The sequence below is a fragment of the Lissotriton vulgaris genome, chromosome 4_1 (genome assembly GCF_964263255.1).
Source record: "Lissotriton vulgaris chromosome 4_1, aLisVul1.2, whole genome shotgun sequence".
Taxonomy (NCBI): domain Eukaryota; kingdom Metazoa; phylum Chordata; class Amphibia; order Caudata; family Salamandridae; genus Lissotriton; species Lissotriton vulgaris.
Genome location: NC_141691.1, coordinates 222,650,404 through 222,675,049, shown reverse-complemented (window position 1 = coordinate 222,675,049; position 24,646 = coordinate 222,650,404). Strand labels below are relative to the sequence as shown.

Here is a 24,646-nt window from a genome sequence, read left to right as displayed (position 1 = left end):
ACTGGGCCACCTGGAGGATGGCCGCTGGTTTAGAGGCTGCCCAGCTGCTTTCGCTGGTCTGCAGTTTCTGCGATACCTCCGGTAGCAGTCACATAACATAATTCTGGACAAACAAGTGGTGTCCGGTTGCGGCGGACATGTCTTGTCCGCTGTAATTGGAGAACATTGTTTCGAATCTGAAGAAATACTCAGAGACATCCTCGTGTGGCTTCTGGCGGCATGCGGTTACAATGGGCCAATCAATCTTTTTCTCCAGGATCATAGTTTTTACTTTCTGTATTATCTTGTCAGGGAGATCTAATACGGCTTTTACTGGTTTCTGTCTGGGGTTTCGTTGTTTATCTAAAACACCGAGTTGTTCCCAGGTATGGCCGAGCAGCTCTGGGAGGTCTAATTTTTGCCTTTTTGTTCCTGCGGCGCCTCTACTTCAGGCTTCAATTTTGTGTTGGTGCTCTCTGCTGAGTGCACTCTTTCTACCTCCTTTCACAGGTTTACGGAGTTGTCAATGTTCCTTTCCAGTGCTGTTCTCAATGGTATGATTCTGATGCTGTAATATCTGCTGTTCTGATGCCATAGTATCTGCCCTTGAAGGCCCATCCTCCGTTATCTCCTGGTCAGCCTTTTCCTGCATGCCTGTTTGTCTAGTAGTCTGTTGTGGCGGAGATTGGGGGGTTGAATACTGCATCGTGCTGGCCTGTAGGAGCTGGAGGGCTTTGTCTTTGCGCTTAATTCGCCACATAATGGACAACGGAGGAAAGGCTGCAGGGCCAATTGATGAAAAGCAGCGAGACTCTCAAGACCATCGATGCCGCTCGGTGCAAACCACCTCTAATTCACCTTAAGATTAGCTATTAAATAACGAGGCAGGCGCTGGTAACTGGAAGGCGGAGAACAGGTTTATTACTCCGGAGGGAATATATGACGTAATTCCGCAAACATTTATATCGCATACCATGACTCCGCATTAAATACAACGCATGAGTCATTAGTCCGCAGTACCATCACTCCACAATATTATACCCCGCATATAACTTCACCACGCATGCCTTTACAACGCAAAAGCATGTGTGGGGAAGTTATAAACTTATTAAATTAACTTACCATATATATATATATACATACATATACACACACTAAATAATGCATATGTATATAAATATATATTTTTTTTAATTTTTACTTTTTATACATATCTTTAATGTATATATATATATTTTTTAAGATATCTTTTTTCACCCTAAAAACTACCCTAAAATACCCCAGCACCCCAAAATACTAAGCCACCCTTACGCCTTAAAATACCCCAGCACCCTTAAAGACTAACCCATCCTGACCCTAGAAATACCCCTATACCCCAAACCTATCCCTGAACCCTAAAAATACCCCTGTAAACCAAAACCTATCCCTGAACCCTAAAAATACCCCTGTACCCCAAAACCTAAACCTACCCCTGAACCCTAAAATACCCCAAAACCCACACCTACCCCTGAACCCTAAAATATCCCTGTACCCCAAAACCCAAACTTACCCCTCAACCCTAAAAATACCCCTGTACTCCAAAACCCAAACCTATACCTCAACCCTAAAAAAAAAACCTGCACCCCAAAACCCAAACCTACCCCTGAACCCTAAAATACCCCAGTACCCCAAAACCCAAACCTACCCCTGAACCCTAATACCCTGTACCCCAAAACCCAAACCTACCCCTGAACCCTAAAATACCCCTGTACCCCAAAACCCAAACCTACCGCTGAACCCTAAAATATCCCTGTACCCCAAAACCCAAACCTACCCCTCAACCCTAAAAATACCCCTGTACCCCAAAACACAAACCTATCCCTCAACCCTAAAAAGACCCCTGGACCCCAAAACCCAAACCTACCCTGGAACCCTAAAATATCCCTGTACCCCAAAACCCAAACCTATCCCTCAACCCTAAAAATACCCCTGTACCTCAAAACCCAAACCTACCCCTGAATCCAAGAAATACCCCTGTACCCCAAAACCCAAACCTACCCCTGAACCCTAATACCCTGTACCCCAAAACCCAAACCTACCCCTGAACCCTAAAATACCCCTGTACCCCAAAACCCAAACCTACCGCTGAACCCTAAAATATCCCTGTACCCCAAAACCCAAACCTACCCCTCAACCCTAAAAATACCCCTGTACCCCAAAACACAAACCTATCCCTCAACCCTAAAAAGACCCCTGGACCCCAAAACCCAAACCTACCCTGGAACCCTAAAATATCCCTGTACCCCAAAACCCAAACCTATCCCTCAAACCTAAAAATACCCCTGTACCCCAAAACCCAAACCTACCCCTGAACCCTAAAATACCCCTGTACCCCAAAACCCAAACCTACCGCTGAACCCTAAAATATCCCTGTACCCCAAAACCCAAACCTACCCCTCAACCCTAAAAATACCCCTGTACCCCAAAACACAAACCTATCCCTCAACCCTAAAAAGACCCCTGGACCCCAAAACCCAAACCTACCCTGGAACCCTAAAATATCCCTGTACCCCAAAACCCAAACCTATCCCTCAAACCTAAAAATACCCCTGTACCTCAAAACCCAAACCTACCCCTGAATCCAAGAAATACCCCTGTACCCCAAAACCCAAACCTACCCCTGAACCCTAAAATACCCCTGTACCCCAAAACCCAAACCTATCCCTCAACCCTAAAAATACCCCTGTACCTCAAAACCCAAACCTACCCATAAACCCTAAATTACCCCTGTACCCCAAACCCAAACCTACCCCTGAACCCTAAAAATACCCCTGTTTCCCAAAACCCACCCTGAACCCTAATAAAAACCCCTACACCCCAAAACCTAAACCTACCCCCTTAACCCTAAAAATACAGAAAGCACCCCAAAAACCAACCCCACCTTAAAATACCACTGAACCCCTAAAACATATACCCCAACACCCCCAAACTAAAACCATATACTTACCTTAAACTTAAATTTAAAAAACATATACTTTTACCATTCATGCTTTTACAACGAATTTCGTTGTAAAAGCATGCGTGATAAAAGCATATAAGATGAAATGGTTTTAAAAGTATTGCGGAGTAATGGTACTATCGTTATGATGGTATGCGGAGTAAAGGTATGCGGAAAGAAAATTTCGTTGTAATTGTGTTTTACCCTCCGGAGGAGAACACATCACTTCAGACATCGGGACATCGTCAGGGGATGCTCTAACTGAATATCTGTGGTTCGGTCTTTTATACACATTTTGCATCAGTTTATTGCATGGTCAAACATCCTTGGAATCCCAGCCTCAGGCTAGTTTCCACACGAACCCAGCAGCAATCACCCCCCCCCCCCACCCCCCACGCAGATCTAACAGATGATTGCTATCTCGCAGCTGGACATTCCAACAGGATCTAAAAGTACGTGGGATCGGTCAGATCTAAGGGTTCATGTCTTTGATTAAATCAGGCCCCTTTGTTGGTGAAACAAACCCTACCGTGTGTGGGTAATAAACTATGTCCACAGGGGTCACTTAGTGCCTGGGACCGGATTTAGTGGCCAGGTGAAGGGAAGGAGGTTATAAAAGGGGCTTGCCCGTGCGTGGAGGATGAAAGGACTAGCGGGTTGGGTGCGGGAAGTGACTCCGGGGCATTGTCATGCTGACAAGGTTTTACGACCCCAGTACATGTGTTCAGGCTTAGTCAGAGCGCAGGGAGATGATAGCGAGGTCGGGGTGACACACAGGTGACCAGCAGTGTACTAAATGGCCGGGATATCAAAGATGGTTGCCGCTTACGCGCACGCAGAGGCCCTCGAAACAAGATGGCGCCGGCAATGTTCATGTTTATCGTTTTTACTTCTACATAGATACCACACTGGGACATTCCCTGGATAAAGGTAAGTAATGCAATTTGTTATTAAAACACACTTGTATGACTTTTCATAGAATTTCCAACGCCACCCAACTTTTTTCACAGAAAAGCAGTCAATGCAATCCTATGGGTGGAAATTCAGTTACCGGTTTTCAGATAAGTACTTGGTTTTGGGAGTTGGGTTTCTGGGGTAAGAACAGGGTTTCCCCCAGGGTCAAGGATGCACTCTCAAAGCATCCCCAGAGGCACTAGGGCGGCCGGGAGCGGTACAAAAGGGGGTGGTGATGGACGGAGCATCTGAATCAATCAAACACTCACACTCCGTCAAAAGATCTGGGTTTAATCCATCACCGTTCTTTAGCCCACTCTGCCACCCCAGTTCAGACATGGCTATTTGCAAATCAGTCTGACCCTGTGCCTCATGGGAACAGTCTAGCCCGAACTGCCAAGCCATGTCTTCCCTGGACCGGAAACAAGCTTCCGAGGACCGGTTTCTGGCATTCCAGCCGTCTTCAGCCCGGCTTGCTTGAATCCAGTGGCAAAGTGGGCAAGGGACTCACATCTGAGCATACCCTGCCACACTTAAGGCGGCCAAAAGCGGTACAAAAGGGGGTGGTGATGGACAGAGCTTCTGAATCAATCAAACACTCACACCCAGTCAAAAGATCTGGGTTTAATCCATCACCGTTCTTTAGCCCACTCTGCCACCCCAGTTCAGACATGGCTATATGCAAATCAGTCTGACCCTGTGCCTCATGGGAACAGTCCAGCCCGAACTGCCGAACCAGGTCTTCCCTGGACCGGAAACAAGCTTCCGAGGACCGGTTTCTGGCATTCCAGCCGTCTTCAGCCCGGCTTGTTGGAATCCCGTGGCAAAGTGGGCAAGGGACTCACGTCTGAGCATACCCTGCCACACTTATGGCGGCCAAAAGCGGTACAAAAGGGGGTGGTGATGGACGCAGCATCTGAATCGAACACTCACACCCAGTCAAAAGATCTGGGTTTAATCCATCACCGATCTTTAGCCCACTCTGCCACCCCAGTTGCGGCCGGGTGCAGAGTGTGGAGGCCCAATGTTAACCAAAGGAGGATGAGTGGCCTCCGGTTGGTGGCTGCTCACCAGCTAGCCACACGGCTGAGGAAGCAAAGCACTTGGAGTTAAGTACAGTACAAAGGAGGGTACAAGTTAGCACCCAAGGTGCACCCACAGCGGCATGGGGCATTGGGTGCAGGGGTGTCTTTTGCCGTTGGGTTTATCTCACCAGCTCCGGTTGCGGTCGGGGGGATTCTCCAGAAAGGGGTTATAGGCGGCGTTGGAAGACTTGAGGTACATCAGGTATCACCAGATTCCAGGTCAGATCACTGGGGAGACCTCCTCCTGGTGTTGGGCCACTGCAGCCCTTAAAGGCCTTCCCTGGTGACAGTGCCCTTGGTACCTATGGTACCTTTTACAAAGGACTTACATGTGGCCAGAGAGTTGCCAATTGGGTTTTGCAACAGTACTGGAACCCAGGGCACACTCAGTCAAAGTGCATCAACAGTAGGCAAAAGGTGGGGGGGGCAATCATGCAAAAAGGGGCACTTTCCCACAGAATGTGGAAGTAAGTTTCCATGCAATATACAGTTGCTAGGTAGTCCCCTCTGTCAAGAAATGGTATAACACCTTGCAGTTTTGTCATTTGAAATGTGTATGTCTTTAATGTACCTGTTTACAAAGTGTATCTCTAGAATAGGCAGCATGGCCATGTCTTGTTTTGGCACTAGAAAGTAAACTGCATATGCACCAGAGACTCTCTCCTCCAGTGGCACCTTCTCAATAGCATCCTGTCAACATCTCTTGAACCTCTATTTGCAGGATTTGCAATTGGACTTGCCTGTACTGCTGATGTTTTGGTGACCTTGTAGGTGACTTATTTATTTCAAGAGTTTTATATAGCCCTGGCTAGACCCGGAGGTATCAGAGCGCTTTACATAAGGGTTACAACAGAATAGTGTTACATAGTTACATAATTTTCTAGAGCAAAAACATAGCATGGAGAAACGCATTATTACAAAAGACATCCGTTACTAGAGCATAAGAATAACATAGAAAACAAGTCCAAGGAGCAAAGATGGTAGAGGGGGGAAAGTAAAGGGCTAAGAGTAAATAACGACATTTGTATTTAGTCAATACAGTGACTCTGGCAGACAACAGTTACAGTCTACTTGTCCGTGGAAAAGGCTTTCTAGTTTTTTTTGTTATAAATCTATTTACTGAAATTGTTTTTTTAGGAAACACGAATACACAAATCAGGGCACAAATAATAAAGACAGTCGTCTACCCCAGTACTATATCTTGAAGTCTTACAGTGATGAGCATCAAATAGTTTAATTGAACATAAAACAGCTGGTTCCTTACAGTGATGGATCACTCAATGAGAAAGGTTTTGTAGGGTGTGGTTGTGACACATGCCCACAGTAGAATAGAAGAAAGAACTCAAGTGAACAATTAACAATACAGGTCAGGGGTATCCAGCTAAACAATACAGGTCAGGGGTATACATCTGAACAATACAGGCCAGAGGTATACATATCACATGATCAGCAAACCATAAGGATGCCTGGAGGCCATGCAGGGGGCGATTATGAGGAGAGCGGGAAAAAGGGAAGGGATTACAGTGTAGCAGGCCAGTAATCATCGCCACTGTGCCTGCTTGACTGCACCAAAGGGAAAGTTGGAGCGCTGTAAGTCTGGGTGGCGTGAAACAGGAGTGTTCAAGGCGGGTAAATTAGTCTATCAATGGTTGCCAGATACAGGTACATTTAGAATCCGTGTGTGCTATCTTATGGGACAGGAGCTTCATGGCCATAAAATACCAGAGGCACATGAAACACTGTGAAATGGGAGGGGAAGAGGCTTTCTTCCAGTGTAGTGCTAGGAGTTATTTGGCATTGCCTAGCATGTGGTTTATGAGGCCCCAATCGGCATGAGTAATCACTTCCAGTTCCATGCAGCAGATACCCAAAACTGCTGTGTTATAATATTGGGGGAGAGGGAAACCCACTGTGTCTTTGATATGGCCCAGGATTTCCTCCTAGTAAATTGTGATTTGCGAGCATGACCACCATATGTGGTGGGAGGTCCCAGGTTGCCTCATCTCCAACATAGATCAGAGGTAGCTGGGCATATAGTGTGGAGGCGGGTTGGTGTATAGTACCATTATGTCATCAGTTTGTATTCTGTCTCCTGTTATGGAATGCTTCTATAGATCTCAGGGATGTTTTGCCAGTGTGTCCCATTGATTTTGGGAGATGCCCTCTGTAGTGGCACCTTGCCATTTTGATAGATATGTGTGAGGCTGCGCTGGCGTAGAGTGTTGGGGTACCCAATAGGTGCACAATATCGGGCCTCTAGTGCCATCATATGCCATGACCAGTGCCTCAAAGGAAGGGGGTTAAAGTCAACAAGGGGCCCCAAGCGAGTCAGCATAGGACCTCGGGGAGCATACTTTTTCTGATTGTATCGGAGTACAGGCTTGTGCCCCACACTGGTGATTTGTTGAAGGTATCTTCTGTCTGCATAACTTTCAATTGAGTAAAAAAATTGAAGACCTCTGTCCGGCTGGACATGTCGCTTCAAATATAGAATTGATTTAGTCTATATTTATTGCTTCGTACATATTTTTGTGCATGGGACCGTTATTGTTTTGTCAAAGGAAGGGGGGGTATTGTTGCATTGCCCCATGGGTGTTCAAGGGGTGAAGCGCCCAGTGGCGCAATTGATAATATTGCAGCAGTACTGTCTCGGTAACGTGGAATTCTGTTTTGCACTGTTCAAAAGTCTTAATAGTTGCACCCTCAAACAAGTCGCGGTAATCTCCTGCCTTCCATCTGAGTAAGGAAGGGGCCTCAAGGACCAGCGCGAAGTCTGGATTACGAGCAAGTGGAGTCTTTGGAGAGTGGAATTTGGTGAGCCCCATTTTAAGCGCAATCCTATCCCACATCTTCAGGACTGTTTTAGAAGGGGTGGCTATGTAGGCAATTCACAGCCTAGGGGAGCCAAGCTAGGTCCCAAAGGGGGCAATAGGCCACTGCCCGTTCCATATGGAACCAGTGATTTACTCTCTCCCTGGCTACCCACTGAGAAATGTAGCAACGGTAAGCTGCCCAACAGTATTCCAGAAGATTACGGCAAGGGGAGCATTAACACAGTGTTAGAAAGTCTGGGTCATCGGGGAGGGGTCTAAATGAGGTAAAGAATCTTTTTGGAGAATAGTCATTTTGATGGCATTAAGTCTTCCCAACAATTACACGTCATGGTTTCCACCGGCAGATTCTTCAAGGATTGATTTGCAGTACCTCTGCCAGTAAGCCTACCTCCAGGTTGTCAAGGAGGGGGCGCAGGTTAAGACTCAAATAGCGTATGGTTTTGGGGGCCCATTGGAAAGGTGTTAGGGATTGTCGAAACAGAAGGTCCGACCTAGGTATTGTAATGTTCAAGGCATTTGACTTATTTATGTTGACCTTGAACCGGGAGACCTTCTCGAAAGCTGTAAGAGTTTGCACCACAGCAGGTAGAAAAGCAGCAGGTTGAATGAGAGTCAACAAAGGGTCATCTGCAAAGAGGCTACCTTTATGGGAGCATCTGCAAAGGGAATGCCCCTTTGAACTCAGTCTATCGAATGGTGAAGCCAAGGGTTCAACCGCCATGGCAAACAGGGGGAGAGGAAGAGCAGGCATCCCTTCCAAGGGCTTCTCGCAAGATGGATCAACCTTGTATATGGACTGGAATGATAGCCGTTGGGGCGACATAGGAGCCCATAATTCTAGTAACCATGGCCGGGTCTAGACCAATCTTCTGAAAGACCAACCTTAGGAATGGCCTGCTAACCCGGTCGAAAGGCCTTCTCCGCATCAAGCGAGAGAAAGAATAGGAGTGAATTTTATGGCCGTAAGACTTATCCACAAGATGGGCAATTCAATAGATATTGTCCACGCCCTATTGATTGCAGATAAAGCCCACCTGGTCAAGGTCAATTAGGCCAGGAAGGTATTACTCCAACCGGTTCACCAGAATCTTTGTGAAGATGTTCTCATCAGTGTTCAAGAGAGCAGTCGGGCGGTAAGAGGCACAAAGGGCAATCTCGGCTGGAGCCATCGTAGGAGTGAGTCCCATGTAGGATTTGAGCACGTTGAATAAAGTCAACGTGCTTGCAGAAGGGTGAAGACTGTTCTGTAGAAAGTGGCCAGGATTCCATCTGGGTCCTGCGTCTTTCCAATGGGGAGCTCCTTCAGAGCTCGATGAAGTTCAGCAAGGGTGACAGGGCTCTCCAAGACTTCAGTATGTTGCAGGTCTAGAGGTTCCCAGTCGCATGAGTCAAAGTAGAAGTCTAGGAGTGCCTTAGCAGCGTCCTCCCTTGAACAGAGGGCTTAGTAGAAGCTGTGGAATGGCTGTTTTGCTTGTTCAGTAGTAGCCCAGTCCATGTCCTCTACCCTGATCTTATCTATGTAGGTTTGAGCTTGCTGCTGCCTCAGTTTGCAAGCGAGAAGTGCATCAGCTTGGTTCCCCTCACCCTCTCCTTAGAACAGTTGTTTCAGTGCTAGGAGAGACCTTTCAGTACAGTTGGTCCTGTGGATTCTCAGCTGTCTCCGCAACAGGGCAGTCTCTTGTGGCGTCGGGTGGGGGAGGACTGATCAAGGTGCTTCAGGGTCTTGTTCTCAGTAGTGAAACCCGTCTCCACTAATCGGAACTCCCTCGCACGTGTGACAGTGGACATGACTCCCCTCATGGTGGCCTTGAAGCCGTCCCCACTACAAGATCACCCTTCTCGTGGGCTAGCTGTTCCCGCAGGAGGTCTCTAAGATAGACATTGAGGAGGGTGAGGGTCGGGCACCCCGTTTGGAGTGTTAGCTTCACATAATGGCCATTTACGTCCCGGACCGTCTTTAGCATCTTGGGACAAAAGCCTGCCTTGCACATGATGGTCACCCCTACTGTCTTTGTAGAAGCATGAGCACAGAGGTGGGTAGGGTATCTCAGATGTGACATGTGTTGCAAAAACCTCCCGCAGAAGGAGATTGTTTTAAAGAAGATGATATCTGGGTCCTGCAAGAGCAGATAGTGCCATAGCTGCCGTCATTTTTTGGGGGAGTTTAAGCTCCGGGCAATAAGAGAGAGTAGTTTAGTGTGTTATGTAGGAGTCACAGCCTGGTGGAATGGGCGTGAGAGCTGTGTCACTAATTGCGCATATGAAGGTGTGTACTGTAGCAGTCTCTAGGCAACATAGCTGGGTAGTATCTCCAGTGCTCTTCAGGGTAGTTGACTGGAAAGGGAGTGTAGACTTGGCGTGCCCAGGAGGATAGGCAGGTTGAGAGATCTGGAGCTTAGCTCCTGGGTAGTAAGTGGTAGGTAGGGTGTCAAGATCCACTGGAAGGGAGCAAGGGGGTTATATCCTCTCCCCCTCACAAAACATCTGACCTAAAGAAAGGGGAAACAAGAACTTTAAAAAGCCAACAGGGCTGATCAACTCCATTCAAGCCCTGAGATGGCCAGTGTCTGACGCATAGTTCTCATTGTAGGAGTCACTCTCTGGAGGAATGAATTGAGGGCGGGAGGCATGTCTCCCAACAGGTCATACTGGCCTGAAAGTTGTCAAAGTCATCCAAGTGTCCCTTAGGCTCTTGGCCAGCAAAGGTTGGAGCCTGGACCTATGTGGGGGTAGATATATAGTTGGAATCTTGAGAGTGTTTATACTTGGAGGAGTGGAAGTTGGATTGAGAAGGGCTGAGCAGCAGTATGCTGCTCCTGGTAGGGGCCTACCTTATTTGCCTGTAACCTGATCTAAACCTAATAAACCTACATCTTTTGTAACCTACAAAACTACATCTTTAATTGTAACAGCTTCCTCTCTTCAGTGCAGGCCTAGAGACCTGAAGGACGCATCGCGGTCGGGAGTGTTTGAACTTTGTCCAGCGATCCTATCATAGATCGATTGTGGCATTGTTCAATTACTTTTTCTTTAGTCTCTTAGACATATTGGATCATTCAATTACAATTGATTCGAGGAGGATTTCTCTTAAATAGTAGCGGATAGAAATCTATCTGGACACATCTGAAAGTATATTTTGAACTCGTATATAAGGAGACAATCTCATGCCATCAACGGGTCATACCTTTCATCTTGGTGTTCTCATCAGTTTTTGAAATTAACATCACTTGCAAAAGCCCTGAAGAAGTCCCCTTGCTGGGACGAAACGCTTCAGCTGTATGGTGCTTCAACCGTGTTTTTTCAAAATAAAGAATATCAAATTGAGGAATGTCATTTTTCATGAATCTTTGAACATTTTAGACAATGCTAAATGTGGTGGCGCACCCTTGCTGTTGTAGTTAATGTATTGAGTTCCTGAAGGAACAAGCACTGTTGCAGTGGGTGATATTCGGTGTTCACACGACGACCCATTGATTAATTAGGGCTTTTTTACTTATATGCGGGGTTACTAATTGTTAGGTGCTGCTCAGAAAAAGGTTCCACTGTTAGGTCTCTGCTCCCTGGCTCCCATAGCCTTTTTAGTCTCATTTGCCTTCTTGAGCTCCACCAACGCTTGATTCACCCCAGGACCAAAAAATTGGTTTCCTGCAAGAGGCTCATCAATGATACTGGCTTGAACCTGGATTGCACAGCCATGCAGGTCTCCTCATGAATGTCTGTGTTAAGCTGTTTACTCGCTGTGTCTGCTGCATCATATGGAGGACTTCAGGCAGGAGTTAGTGATGTGCTTTTCTCCCTCAATAAGGCTTTAAACCAGTTTGTGTTTCTCGTTAGGGAGGTACAACTTAGGATTTCCCCTATCCTCCCAATATTGGTAGATATACCAGTATAATAGGGTGTTCGGGTTAGCAATCCATTACGGAGTGGTCATCGATCTCAACGTTAGGCACCTTAGCTTCCACACAGACGTTTTCCTTCAAGGGTGCTTCCCCTCCTTCCCTCTCTGCACTCTATCGTCATCCCGGTAGGATAGAAAGTTCCCTGAGCTCCTTTAACTGGGTGTTTCTTCTGCATTGAGGACCTAGCCTTTTGTGACTCTGAGTCGTCTTGCGAAGTACCGTGGCATCTTGAGCGTGTGTCGGAGGGTCTTTTCATTCTAAAAATCAGTCGTCATTTTACAGGCACAAGGCACTATGGATTTAGGGACTTTAAGGTGTTGCTTTTCGACAATGTACGTCTCAAGTTCAACACCTTGGTGTTTCCCCCTTAGCCTCTACTTCATCAGAGAAACCCATCTCCTCAATCAATTGAGCACCCCTCTTATGCTTTTCAATTTCAGACAAGCCCGCCATGTCTGGATGTGCTCGAAGAATCTGGTCTTTGGTGTAAAATAGGAGCATGGGGTGCAGTCCTCAGACTTTGAGGGAGACAAAACATACAGACTGGATGTTCATTGTGGAGGACAAGCTTTCAATGGCCGTTGGGCCAAACTTCAAGAGTGTGCTAATACTCTAAAATGGCATCAAGAACCCCCCAGATCTCACCTCCACCAATAAACATTCCCAGATTGTCAATCCCCCTGACAAACCACTCTCCAGCATCTATCTTGGTTCTCCTCTCATCTGCTTTCCAGTGTTCTTTGAGGACTTCTAGACAACAGTTGTTGAAAAGAAAAAAAACATTGGCAGCTCTCCGATGCACCTCCATACCCAATAGTCTCTGGATGACCCCTGCCTGCACTAGGTCTAATATCTCTCCTGCCTCTACAGAAATCCAGAAAAAGAGTAGAAATCTGCAGAGGTACTGCCTCTGCTAAAGAAACCTTCAGCTGACCCAAAGTTTATTTCCATCTATAGAGCGATATCATTGCTGCCTTTCCTTACAAAATTATCAGAAAAGCTAGTCAATATGTAACTTAAGGGTTTTTTTAGGTCTCGTAGAGAGACCTAATGCCGTCCATCCACTAAGCTGACTTTTTACGATCCGGATTTTCAACAGTTCACGAGAAGCGAATCACGTGACAAGCTCCCGTGCACGAGCTTGCATTTCCCCACAGGCTTCCCCCTGCCAGCAGCATTTGCCACATCAAAGGCTTCAGCTGCCCCGCCCCCGCCGTCACTTATTCACGGCCGCGCCTCGCATTTCCCCACAGGCTAACCGCTTCTTTCAGCGATGTCAGCAGCCTGTCCAGAAACCACTCGAGTCCCCCAGGGGGCAGACAGGCTATTCCAAAGACTCCATACACACTCACACTACGGGCAGCGTACTTATTTATTTATGGATGCATTTTTATACAGCGTGAACTTTAATCAGAGGTGTCAAAGCGCTTTACAATAGAGTAAATTACATAAGGAATTAGATTAGCATGTAAGTTGCTGAAGCTACGTACAAGTACAACATTTACTCGTGGTGAGGTCTTGTTTCACAATGCCGCTCTTGGTTCTTTGTCTGAGTTTGCACCGTCCCTTCCCTTTGCTTCTTCTTCTCTGTCCTCTTTCCCTTCCCCGATAGTTGCTTACCATATATTTTGCACGCTTCTCAGCGCTCCACTTCCTTTCATTGTATTCTTTGATTGTTCCTTCCCCACTTTGTTTCCTCTGTTAGCCCTTGCTTTTCACTCGTCCCCAGCGATTCTGCACCCCCAACTCCTGGCCTCGGACTCTCCCCTTTCATAGTTCCGCTTGGGTGCACATCCTCCTCATTGCAGACGGCTCACGTCTCGGAGGTTATAAATACCCTCCTCCCCCACCCCTTCTCTGTCGTTGTGCTCGGTGCAGGGCTGGCACAGTTACTGTCTCTGTCCCGCTGTACAGCCACTGGGCCGTGACCACCCATAAAGCGGTGGCCAAGAGCCGAATTAAGTTTACTTAAAAGCACCAGTAGGGGAATGGTGCGTGTCAAGGCGGGAGTGCCCCCCTATCAGATCTAAACACTTGTGCAGGAAATCTGAAGGCTGCATAAACAGACCCCTCTGTGGTGCACGGAGTTCAGCGTGCAGAAGGCTCTCCGTTCACAGAGCTGCTCTCTTCAGTTGCAGTGCCCGTCTTTTTTTCTTCCATTAGTTTCCTGCTCCTGTCAGCGCCCGTCACTGCTCACAATTTACTTAATCTACCCATGCAGTGCCGCCCCCCACCCCATCCAGTCCATCGCTTCTTGTTGTGTTAGAGGTTATTGCCGTATTATTTGTAATGTGGATGTGTTTCTTGTGCAAGGAAAGCATGTCTCCTGTGCGAGACGAAATTGCACTACTGTTCCCTGTGTGAGGAAGGCTATTCCTAACGTTTCTGGTGCGCATGTATGTTTCTTGTGCAAGGGCAGGCCAGCATGTTTCGTGTGTCAGGGAAGCTTGCAGTACTATTCCTTGTGTGGGGGGTGCTTGCCCTAATATCTCCGACAAGCATGTGTTTCCTGTGCTAGGTCGGCACCCCCAGTTTATGTTGGAAATTTGCCCCACTGTGCCCAGTGTGAGAGACACTTGCCTTTATATTTCAATGGACGCACTTTTCCTATGCGAGGTAAGCTCACCCTTGCATTTATTGTGACATTCAACCCCTCTGTGTGAGAGGGTTTTGCCCTTGCTGTTATGTTGTAAGGGATGCTTCTCTTTTTATTTCCGATGGACATTCATATTTTTTTCCTTTGTGCGTTAAGCTCACCATTGCATTTTCAGTGCTATTCACGTTCCTTGCGGCAGTGAAGCTTGTGTTACTGTTCCCAGTGTGAGGGAAGCTTGCCTTTATTTTTCTGGTGCGCATACATATTTCCTATGCGAGGTAAGCGCACCCTTGTATTTTCTGTGGTATCCACGTCAGACACGCCCTTTACGTGAATGAAGCTTGCATTACTGTTCCCATCGTAAGGGACGCTCGCATTTATGTTTCCGGTGCAGTGCACATACGTTTCCCAAGTGGCATACGCACTTCCTTGAATTTTCCGCGCTTTTCACGCCGCCGTGTGATTGAAGCCTCCATTACTGTTCCCATTATAATGGAAGCTTGCCTTTATATATCGGGTGCACATACATGTTTACCAAGCAGTAGACGCACTTTTTTCTGTGCTGCTCACGCCGCCGTGTGACTGAAGCCTCCATTACTGTTGCCTTTATAAGGGTCGCTTGCCTTTATGTTTCCGGTGCACGTACTTGTATCCCAAGCCGCACGCGCGCTTCCTTGTATTTTCTGTGCTGTTCACACCGCCGCGTGACTGAAGCTTGCATTACTGTTCCCATTGTAACGGGCGCTTCCCTTTAGGTTTCTCGTACAGTCGTGCACATACATGTTTCCAAAGCGAGGGAAGCACTTGAATTGAATTTTCTGTGCTAATCACATCACCTGTGCGAGTAAAGCTTGCCCTACTGTTTCCTGTGTGAGGGATGTTGCCCTAATGTTTCGATGTGCATCTATGTCCATGAACGCGCTTCTATCCACCCGAGCCGCCTGCCTCCACATCAAAGGCATCTGTTGCTTTACGCTCGGCCTCAGGCCGACATTTCTCCTCCCCTAATTATTCACTGCATGGCCGGCCGGCCGGCACATCAAAGGCTGCTGCTCCCCATGCGTCTCGTCACCCTTCCTCCCTTGCTTCCAGTTGGAGCCTTGGTTTCCTGTTGCTTGTTGAGTAAGCGGTCAACTTAAAAAAAAAATTTGCACGAGATACCAGCAGAAGACTGATGCGCACTAAAAGCAGGTTGCTGAGAGACATGTTTTCTCAATTGCGAGGTGTGCCTTTGCATAAAAAAAGCTACAGAAGGTACCAGCAAACCACCTTTTACTCCGTCATGGAATGTCACAAACCTTCATGAAAAAAGCTGCGATTTTTCACACCCGTTTCCACCCGTTGTGCTTTCTTTGTTCACATTCGTGTACTTTCTTTATTCCCTTCTTTTACCCATGCCCTCTTGAGGCCTTTTCTGTTCTTCCCATTGTGTTGGCGCTCCTCTTTTCCGGTTTCTACTCCTCGATTCCCCCATTTAACCATCTTTCTAGCCTCTCTGCTCGCCCTATTCTTTCCCATCTGCCTATCCCACCCTAACCACTTTTCCTCCTCCCTCTCCCCATAACTAATCTTCTTCCCCTTTACCCAAACTCTCCCCTCCCCCGTCTCGCTCTCACCCCTCGCTATCAGTCACCCTAGGCCACGGATCAACAATTCAAATTGGAGGAAAGGTTTGCCTGCCCGGTAGCCTTTGCGACGGCTCTTAACATTATTAGAGCAGATGCCACGCACCCACCGAGACAGATAATAATACAAATAAGTATTGATCTGACTACCACCTTCCGTTTCCCCTTCCAGTATATTTGACTCTTTCCATCCGTCTATCCCCCGTTGCTGGACCCCGCCCCTGCTTCTCCACTGTGAGCAGGGGCGTAGCTACCATTGGTGCAGCAGGTGCAGTGACACCGGGACCTATTGCACCTTGATAAATGTTGCATTTTACTGCCACATCAGCATAGGGAGCATGTTGCTTCCATGCACCAAGGCCAATGGCATCCTTCTACATCACCGCTTCGGAGAGAGGGATTTTACTCTGAGTCTATTCTGAGTCTTTCTTCTTGTGTCATTGTCCTACTCGTGGGTCTCTCCATCTCTGGATTGCATGATCTCTTTTTAACCCTTACGGTTTTTCATTTAGTGGTATTTATTGCTATTCTAGACGAGATTGGTGTTTTATCACACAGCTGAATGGTGCAAAGTTTACCGACCTCACAAGGATGAGAGGCTGGGAGGGGCACTCGGGCTCGAACCTATGACCTTCAGACTGCACGTGCATGCCTGCTATTAATTTTGGTGCGTTGGTGTAAAGAGCTATCATTTGCGCCTTGTCTCTCTTTTACCGCCTCTCGCTATTGCCCTTCGCCGCCGCTCTTTTCTCTTCATCGCTCCCGCTGTCGTCCTCTCTCTCCCTCTCTAGCTGTCTCTGTTGCATTGTATTCTCACTGCCGAGATCAATCTCGCTCATGCCTTTTTGCCTCTCTCCTGATGTCTCTGTTTTTGCCCTCTCGCTCCCTCGGCCTGTTGAAAATCCTAGCAGTCCCATATTATCTATCTGCACTGTCTCTCCCTGTTCTGCTCTGTCTGCGTCGCTCTGTCACTCTCTGCTCAAGTCACTCGTTGGTATTCCTCTACACCCTCTCACCCTCTCTCTGTCCCACAGTCTCTCTTCCTCCCTTTATCTCGCTATTGTCTCTAGCTCTCCGCTTCTCGCCCAAACCGTTATCGCCCGACTTTGTCCTGCTAACTTCCTGGGTAGCCCCCCCCGCCTCTATTCTATTGCCCCTTCATTCCTAAATCTCTGCCTTCCTCTAATTCGTTCTCCGTGTCTCGCAACCCCATCTCGCCCCGTGCTTTTCAACCATTCTCTACTGTTCTTTACCCCTTTCTTGCTCTCCCTCTCTTCTCCAGCCCCCCCCCCTCTCCCTCCCCCGCAGACTCTCTGTTCGGGCAGTCTCTAACTCTCTCTCATCTCTTCATCATCCTCTCTTTTTTGCTGTTTCTAGCTCAACCCCTCAGCGCTGCGGCCTGACTGGTATGTTATCAGATGTTTGGGTAGCACCCATTCCACCTTCAGGCTGTCAAGGCGCTGGGGCTCGCTTTTAGCACTCATGTATGGGAGTGAGATAACTACTTTTTTTTAGGGCTCGCCCTATTAATTCCACAAGGAATAATAGGTTCACATCCATCCCCCCACTCCATCCATCCATCCATCCCTGCACCCCATCCATCCCTGCACCCCATACATCCATCCCTGCACCCCATACATCCATCCCCGCATTCCATCCATCCATCCCCCTGACTACATCCATCCCTCCCCCGCCCCACACTCCATCCCTCCCCCGCCCCACACTCCATCCCTCCCCACACTCCATCCCTCCCCACACTCCATCCCTCCCCCGCCCCACACTCCATCCCTCACCCGCCCCACACTCCATCCCTCGCCCTCTTGCCCTGCCTCTATCTCTCACCCTCCCTCTATCTATCTTTCGCCCTCCCTCTATCTATCGCCCTCACTATCCATCGCATCACCACAGCATCACTCAGGGGCACCACAACATCACTATGCGCTACCAGAGCATCACTGAACACCAAGCATCACTCATCGCCGCCACAACATCATTCAGAGCCACCACAGCATCAATCTGTGCAACCATTCAACAACAACTGATTCAAATATGTTCTCTCAATGTTTCAAACTTTATTACAAATATCACAAAAAGATGTTAATATTTCACTTCTGTTCTTGTATTTTCATCACAATAAAATACACTAAACATAATCTTCCAAAAAGTTATTTGCAAAAGTTTAAGCTATTGCCATTATAAATTACAATAACTTTTATTTAAGTATTAAATATTGAAAAAAATACAACCCATTGTTATTTTTAATATTAATACATCTAAGTCATGTAAATACAACACATATTGCATTACAAATGCTATAGGTGTCACGTTTGCAAAGTTAACACTATTGGCATTGTAAATGAAAAAGTTATTAATTTTGCTATTTTCAAAACAAAAACATAAATAAAAAATTTGTCATTTACAATACTAATACCTCTAACTTTATTAATGCGAGCCCTATTGCATAACAAAACATAGCAAAACAAACCATAGCATACATAACAAAACATAGCATAACAAAACACAACAAAGCGTAGCATAGCATAACACAACATAGCATAACAAAACAAAGCTTAACATAGCATAACTTAACATAGCATAACAAAACATAGCATAACAAAACAAAGCATAGCATAACAAAGCATAGCATAACAAAGCATAGCATAACAAAGCATAGCATAACAAAGCATAGCATAACAAAGCATAGCCTAGCAAAACACAACAAAATATAGCATAGCATAACAAAACACAACAAAACATAGCATGGCTTAACAAAACATAACAAAACATACAATAGCATAGCAAAACACAGCAGAGCATACCAAACACAGCAAAACATAGCATAACAAAACATAGCATAGCAAAACAAAGCATAGCATAATAAAACACAACAAAACATAGCATAGCAAAACACAGCATAGCATACCAAACACAGCAAAACATAGCATAGCATAACAAAACATAGCATAGCATAAAAAAGCATAGCCTAGCAAAACACAACAAAACATAGCATAGCGTAACAAAACAAAGCACAGGATAGCAAAACTAAACATAGCATAACAAAACAAAGCTTCGGATGGCAAAACAAAACATAGCATAGCATAACAAAACATAATAGCATAGCAAAACACAGCATAGCATACCAACACAAGAAAACATAGCATAACAAAACATAGCATTAAATATTGAAAAAAATACAACCCATTGTTATTTTTAATATTAATACATCTAAGTCATGTAAATACAACACATATTGCATTACAAATGCTATAGGTGTCACGTTTGCAAAGTTAACACTATTGGCATTGTAAATGAAAAAGTTATTAATTTTGCTATTTTCAAAACAAAAACATAAATAAAAAATTTGTCATTTACAATACTAATACCTCTAACTTTATTAATGCGAGCCCTATTGCATAACAAAACATAGCAAAACAAACCATAGCATACATAACAAAACATAGCATAACAAAACACAACAAAGCGTAGCATAGCATAACAAAACACAACAAAGCGTAGCATAGCATAACACAACATAGCATAACAAAACAAAGCTTAACATAGCATAACAAAACATAGCATAACAAAACAAAGCATAGCATAACAAAGCATAGCATAACAAAGCATAGCATAACAAAGCATAGCATAACAAAGCATAGCATAACAAAGCATAGCATAACAAAGCATAGCATAACAAAGCATAGCATAACAAAGCATAGCATAACAAAGCATAGCATAACAAAGCATAGCATAACAAAGCATAGCATAACAAAGCATAGCCTAGCAAAACACAACAAAATATAGCATAGCATAACAAAACACAACAAAACATAGCATGGCTTAACAAAACATAACAAAACATACAATAGCATAGCAAAACACAGCAGAGCATACCAAACACAGCAAAACATAGCATAACAAAACATAGCATAGCAAAACAAAGCATAGCATAATAAAACACAACAAAACATAGCATAGCAAAACACAGCATAGCATACCAAACACAGCAAAACATAGCATAGCATAACAAAACATAGCATAGCATAAAAAAGCATAGCCTAGCAAAACACAACAAAACATAGCATAGCGTAACAAAACAAAGCACAGGATAGCAAAACTAAACATAGCATAACAAAACAAAGCTTCGGATGGCAAAACAAAACATAGCATAGCATAACAAAACATAATAGCATAGCAAAACACAGCATAGCATACCAACACAAGAAAACATAGCATAACAAAACATAGCATAGCAAAACAAAGCATAGCATAATAAAACACAACAAAACATAGCATAGCATAACAAAGCATAGCAGAGCAAAACATAGCATAGCATAACAAAGCATAGCAGAGCAAAACATAGCATAGCATAACAAAGCATAGCATAACAAAACATAGCATAGCATAACAAAACATAGCATAGCATAACATAGCATAGCAAAACATAGCATAGCATAACAAAACATAGCATAGCATAACAAAACAGCATAGCATAGCATAACAAAACAAAACATAGGATAGCCAAATAAAACATAGCATAGCATACAGCATCACTCAGCACCACCACAGCATCACTCTGTGGCACCACAACATCACTGAGCTCCACCACTGCATCAATCTGTGCAACCATTCAACAACAACTGGTTCAAATATGTTCTCTCAATGTTTCAAGCTTTATTACAAATGTAACGAAAAGATGTTAATATTTGACATATGTTCTTTGATTTTCGTCACAATAAAATACACTGAACATAATCTTCACAAATGTTATTTACAAAAAAGTTTAAGCTATTGCCATTATAAATTACAATAACTTTTATTAAGTATTAATTATTTAAAAAAATTAAAAACCATTGTTATTTGTAATATCAATACATGTAAGTCACGTAAATACAACACATATTGCATTACAAATGCTATAGGTGTCACATTTGCGAAAGTTATAACTATTGGCATGGTAAATGACAAAGCTATTAATTTCGCTATTTTCAAAAACAAAACCTAAATAAAAAATTTGTCATTTACAATACCAATAGCTCAAACTTTCCTAATACGAGACCTATTGCATTGCAAATGCTTGTTTTTGTTTGTCTTTTTACGCTAACAACCTCTTGGATCCCTCCCAATCAGCGTTTAAGTCTGCCAACAGCGTAAAAACTTCGAGACAGCATTCACCTCATTTAGGATCATGGTGCTTCTGCCGCACTGATTTCTTCTGGACCTTTCTGCTGCATTTCTGCGGCATCTGATATCTTTTTTCGTTCTGCCTTGTTCAAGTGCCTAGATAACTTTGACATCTGTCTGGACACTTTAAAGTGGTTAAAATATTTTCTTGTGAGAGATCTCAAACCATTCTGCTCTCTACTTCCAATTGTAATACCATTCAGATACTATGTGGGGTCCCTCACCGAGTTAAGCTCTCTTTAACATTAATATGTTCCTTACTTGTTGAAATCAATCATCTCATGGATCTGAAAAGGTTTCCTATAGAGGTAACACCAAACTGATAGTAGTCTTAAAGTTCAAGCTAATTTCAACTCTTGTATGTTTCAGTTCCCTAAACCAACTCTGATAAAACCGAAGAGATTATATTTTAAAAATATGCAGACTATTCGTCAGATGGCTGGTGGCCCACCCGTTTGTCTCTTGCCCCTCAGTGCCAGACAATCTCCCTGCATGAAAGTAGTTAATAAATAGAACATGGTGGGTACTGAAAATTGTTTAATCTGCTGGTTTAGAAGATAGTGGAATAGTAGAGCTCCAGTTGTGCGTTGCCATAAGTCATGTCTTCTATCTATTTCTTTACTGTAGGGGGCCTTATCTCTGCCCAAGACAGTGGCTACCTGCCTCAGCAGCATAGCGACAGATACAAATCTCCGTACACTGCTTTGCATGTTGACTGTAACTTGGGGGATGGTGGTAGCTATAGCCGCTCATTGCCGAGAGGGCAATAAATACTTTGCTCTAGAATATATTGATTGGGGGACAGTACCCGGTGAGGTAAATAAAATCTGAATCCGGAGCATTACATCCAAGCCAGTTAAATATGTTTAAGTTCTGCTTCTGACCCTGCCAATGGGGCACTGATGCACAACTTAAGCAGTAGGTTGTCAAAAACACATTATTTCTAATACATTAAAATATACACAAAGTGGCCTTAATTTGCTAAACTACTTTTTTTAGGTCTCGGCTGGCGAAAGCTGCGCGCATGCGTTGCTCTTGTCATATGAGAGCTTCTTGGAATCATTACAGATTCCAAAGCTCTCGGAGGCGGAGTTGAAGCCCCGCCCATCTTCCTCATTCGCTGGTGTCATCTTCCATGCAAAATGCAGGCTTCTGATTGTAAAGGAGGCTCTGTAGTCCCTCCTTGTTGCCGCCTAGTCTCCTTTTGGCACCGCCCACCAGAATTGGATCGTTTACTGGTGGCGTGTTACTATCTCCTTTAATTACAGGGTGAGGACTTTTTTTGTCATTCCGGCTGGAGCGATTTTTAACTTTGAAACGGAGCGCGGCGCCGCTTCACGAACACCGTGCTCGGATTATTTATATATTTCTTAACTTTAGCACTGAGCACAGCACCCGCTTCAAGGACACCGTGCTCAGTGTTAAAGTTAGGGAATATATAAAGTTTTAAACGTAAGCATTTGCAATGCAATCAGACCGATTACATTGCAAATGCTTGTTTTTTTTCCTTCCAGCGCCTAAAGGAATCCAAGTCCATTACGTTCTACTAGCGGACATGTCTCGCATCAGCCATGCGCCTGTCGCTACCCTCCGGTGAATAGCACAAGAGAGCTAAGCTGAGGGCGCTCCTATGTTGCAGACCGCGCCGGAGCCGTCCCAGGAAAATGTGACCACTAAAAACCAGAGCATGGCGCTGAAGTTTGTCTGAACTTCCGGCGCACTTCAAGGGATGTGTCTGTCACTGGCGCTCGCGCCACGGCAGCTCTGGCGAGACTGTGGGGAATGCAGGGTGTAACCCCCGCAACACGAGCATCCACTCATTCATCCGGACTGTTAACAGGGGTAGGGTGATCTGTGATCTGTCGCCGCATTGTGCTGTGAGCAGGATATCTATGTGGGAGCGACCTCAGGAAGGCGTGAGTAGATACAAGATGAAGGGCAGGGAGCCCGGTAAACACACAAGTAGATTATAAAAACGCAGGTCACAAGAGAGTTCAAGTCATGGACACAGGAACAGAGAGGAAACACGAGTGGGAACCGGAAACCGGGAGCAAGAGAGGACTGGGGAAGGACAGGAGTGAGGAAGAAGCGGGGAAAGGGCGAGGGGGGTCTTACAGGGAAAGATAATGGGTAAATCTAACAACAGAAGGAACAAAAATGAAGAGTAAGCAACAGTTCAAAAAAAGAGAAGGAAAAAAGCAGGGGAAAAGTGGGAAAGAAAAAAACGAATGGAAAATCATGAGAAAAACATGGGGTGCAAAACACGGAAAGAGTGATCAAGGGTAAGAGAGGAAATAAAGTGGTAAAAGAGAATAAGGGAAAAAGAGAGACAGCAAGGTGTAAGCGGAGCAGGAATGAGCCCTTACCTGCTGCTCAGGCTCGGACGCCATGTCTGTGAGAGCATCAGCGGGTCCATGTGGAGAAGTGTAGCTCAATGATTAGAGCGGCAGACCCTGATGCAGAGGTCTAGCCCGGGACCAGGGTTCAATTCCCCACCTCGGCGTGTCTTGGGCTCAAAATTCCACGGACCTGATAATTCTCGCCTCGGTGCCTATTCAAATCATGGAGCCCCACTCTGCAACTCTGGGCAATAGCTTGCTTAATCTCCACAACGGCCCCCACAACGCTAAGGATGCCTGGCCTCCACCTTGGGGGTGCCCAGGAGTGGACGCCTCACAGGGAAACCAGGATGGGTTCCACAGCGGTATTCGTACAACCGCCTTGAGACCCTTGCGGGTGAGTAGTGCGCTATACAAGTATCAATTTTACATGTGAGGGTTGAAAAGAGGCAGCCGGCACTGGTACAGATCTCCAGCGGGCAGTGGTACTGCCTCAGAGGGCCCCACCAAGAGCACATCGGACAAGGATACGGCATCCAACGAGCAGAGAGACGAAGATGGCAGTGCAGCCTTTGGGAGAAAAGATGTAAGGATAAAGGCGTACGCGTGTTGTGCTGAAACGCCGGAGGGAGGGACAGAAAGCGAAAGCACGCCATGCGCGCGTTGAGGGAGCTGAGCCGATGCGTGCACATCTCCTGTGAAGAGATTTCCAGTGGGCAGTGATGATGCCTCAGTGGGCCCCACCAAAAGCACATCAGACATGGATACGGCATCCAACGAGCAGAGAGATGAAGATGACCGTGCAGCCTTTGGGAGAAAAGATGTAAGGAGAAAGGGGTACGCGCGTTGTGCTGAAACGCCAGAGGGAGGGAAAGCAAAAGCACACCATACACACTTTGAGGGAGCCGAGACGTACGGGTGCAGATCTCCTGTCCTCCGTACACGCACATCTCCTGTCTCTTATGCTAACGCCGTCAGCCCTACGCGTGCTGCCCATCTCCTGTCTTCCGTACGCGCACACATGTCCTGTACCCCTTCGGCACAGAAAGCGACAACAATAGATGTCGCCAGAGCGAGCAGCACATGCGCTGCGTCGCTAGGCGAGACCTAAAAATGACTTAATTAATGATTTGTGGTTCGAAAAAACAGGAAATTAAGTATCTTCACACTGGCGATT

At 45.7% G+C, this 24,646-nt stretch overlaps 1 protein-coding gene across 1 annotated transcript in view; it reads right to left on the bottom strand.

The window, feature by feature from the left end:
- The window catches only part of NKAP (NFKB activating protein), a 237,436-nt gene that overhangs the window by 142,342 nt on the left and 70,448 nt on the right, over positions 1–24,646 (bottom strand). The window lies entirely within an intron of this gene.